This window comes from Aplysia californica, unplaced genomic scaffold (assembly GCF_000002075.1).
Source record: "Aplysia californica isolate F4 #8 unplaced genomic scaffold, AplCal3.0 scaffold01230, whole genome shotgun sequence".
NCBI lineage: Eukaryota > Metazoa > Mollusca > Gastropoda > Aplysiida > Aplysiidae > Aplysia > Aplysia californica.
The window spans coordinates 77,341-79,641 of NW_004798500.1; the positions used below are offsets into that span (position 1 = coordinate 77,341).

Consider the following 2,301-nt stretch of genomic DNA (forward strand, 5'->3'; position numbering starts at 1 on the left):
CACACACACACACACACACACAATCACAACAGACAGTCCGGTACAGCTTGAACTTTCTTGAAAAGAAGAATTTAATCTGAAGGAAAGCTCTAGCATTATTTCAACCTTTTCAATTGTATTAGTAAGCGTTTTATGGCACTTGCAACACAATAAGGTCATATAAGTGCCGAAGATAAGAGGTGTTGAAGTGTCAGTGTTACAAGAGAGTAACAAACACCAAAAAAAGAAGGAGGGGAAATAAAGACGATAGATGTTTGATAGGGAAGAAGAAGCAAACCATACCAGAGCACCCACAAACCACCCATACCATGTACAAAATGTATACAGTTTAAATTTCCCCCAAAAAATTTATAACATATCATACATTGCGTACACACTTCAAAATACATGTATAAGACACATATTTGCATGTATAGGCTACTGTGCATATCCAATTTTGTCATGGCTTTGTTTCGTTTTTGTTTTTATTTTTAATAGCGCATTACATAATTTGTTGAGCAGATTTCAAAACATACCAAATAAATCTTCATAAGTATATCTGTTCAATATTAAGTAATCTCTGGGAATCATTAATCCTAATTGGACATTAGTTTTGTTTTGTTTTGTTTTTGTTTTTGTGGGTTTTTTCAAATAAAAAACAAAATAAATGTGGCTAATTAATCAAGGTGGCTGCAAAGCTTGATTTTTTAAATATTATCTAGACGAGAACTGCGAGATAATCAGGCTGAGCCATGGGAGAGAACAGAAGGCAGTGGGCTGAGAGTTTCTTCGTTAATGCGAGTAAATAGAAGCATCTACATGAAAACCGTCATTTAGTAGGCTACTGGTTTTATTTCGTTTTAATAAGAGTTTTACGGCACTTGCAACACAATAAGGTCATAAAAGTGCCGAAGATTAGAGGTTTTACAAGAGAGTAACAAACATTAAAAAGAAGGAGAGATCAGGACGATAGATGTTTGATAGGAAAGAAGCCGTAAAACCTCTACTAAAACGAAAACGGAACGGAAAGAAGGAGCAAACCACACCAAAGCACCAGCCAACCACCCACATTTAGTACTGGGGGGAGGGGGGAGCAAGACGGATAAGCGGAAACAACAGAGGGAATGAAAAGATATAGAACTAGAACCTACCAGTGACACCCTTCACCCACCCACCCACCCACACCTTCGAGGTGAGCGCGGACCAAAGATGGAAGGAAGGGTAATAACACAGTAGTTTATTACCTAAGAAACAAATACACAGGATTAGAAATTAAAAAGAAGTTTGTTCCTACCTGATTTTTTTACAACTTTAATTGTAAAAGTGTTAAGCCCCAATGACACAAATTAAATTATGTACCAGTTGTCCAAAAAAAGAGTACCCACGTAAAGAGCAACAGCTCGTTTATCTTAAGATCGATTCCCGTAAAACTTTAAAATAAACACAAATACAATTTTACAAGGGGGACATCCCATTGGTCATTACTACGAAGAAAACAACTGAGTCGTTCGAAAAATATGATTCGGGTTTTTTTTTCGAATTTTTCACCAAAATTGAGTGAAACGCAAAACTTTGCAGCATAATAAAATCTACCAAACGTGTATTTACCCATTGAAGAACATTAAATATTGATATAATATATAAAACTGACATTTCGAAATAAAACCCAGGAGAGGTGGTGGCTATGCTCTAGGTATTAACAACAAGCTCAAATATACGTCATTGGAAACCTTGAATAACTCCGTGGCATGTTTCTGATCGAGTTTTAAGACGCCCTCTTCAAATTCAATATTCAGTTTCAACTGTTCAATTGTCTCTTATTTGTTACAAAATACCCTGGGTGTCATAACAAAACTCCAAAGAAAATAATTCACGTGGTGCAGGCCAAGGGAAAACAGTGGTCATTCATTTGGAAGCTTTCGGCTTACAAGGCAATCCCAAACACCTTTCCTGTGATACTGCATTTTCATTACAGAAACGTTAATTAACAAATGCGTGCTTTATATGATGTGAAGCCAATGGCCTAAAACACTGAATACACGTACTTACTTACTTTCTTGCAATCACGCAAGTGCAAGAGGCAGCCTTGGCGTTTGGGGTGTGGCCCCCGTCCTACTGGAACCACACCTCCCTCAACACCATAACAAAAAAACCTCTCCTCCCCCAAATTTCTCATTAACAGTCTTAGCACGGTGAGAAAATATCCACCTGGTGTAACTGATGGTCATAGTTTGATCATCCTCGTCCTGTAACAAGAACGGGCTAATCACAACCCGACAGTTGAATGCTTTTATTTTTTAGCACTAAAGTTTTGCGGGGGTG

The 2,301-nt window shown here is 37.5% G+C and overlaps 1 long non-coding RNA gene across 1 annotated transcript in view; it reads right to left on the bottom strand.

Moving 5' to 3' along the window:
• The window catches only part of LOC118478925, a 20,715-nt gene that overhangs the window by 10,323 nt on the left and 8,091 nt on the right, over positions 1–2,301 (bottom strand). The gene's annotated exons all lie outside the window — the stretch shown is intronic.